Raw genomic sequence first — 353 nt, 5'->3', positions numbered from 1 at the left:
GATGGCTTCTCATGAGAGTGTCATATTCAGCTAATTTCTCTCACCAAACTGTCATAGTCAGATCTCAGAGTCACTCTCTCTGGAGTCAGGCACTGAGAGGGTTAAACAAGAAGGAAAGGTCTGTTTGTATTAGGAAATGAGGAAAGCAAAAGAAGGAACAGCCTCAAAACAGACCAAAGATAAGTTTCTGTCCCTTCCATGCCTTAACCTTGATCCAGGACTTTAGTAGAGTGTCCAGGTGTCAGTTGCATTTTTCACAGGCAGAAATATCTTCAATATAAATCTTCTGCTGCACAAACAGAAGCTCAGGGAGATAAAAGAGGATTTAGTGAACCTAAGGGACCAATTTACTT

This window comes from Suricata suricatta, chromosome 2, assembly GCF_006229205.1.
Source record: "Suricata suricatta isolate VVHF042 chromosome 2, meerkat_22Aug2017_6uvM2_HiC, whole genome shotgun sequence".
Lineage (NCBI taxonomy): Eukaryota > Metazoa > Chordata > Mammalia > Carnivora > Herpestidae > Suricata > Suricata suricatta.
The sequence above is the reverse complement of the archived record's forward strand: the minus strand, read 5'-3'. Positions refer to the sequence as shown.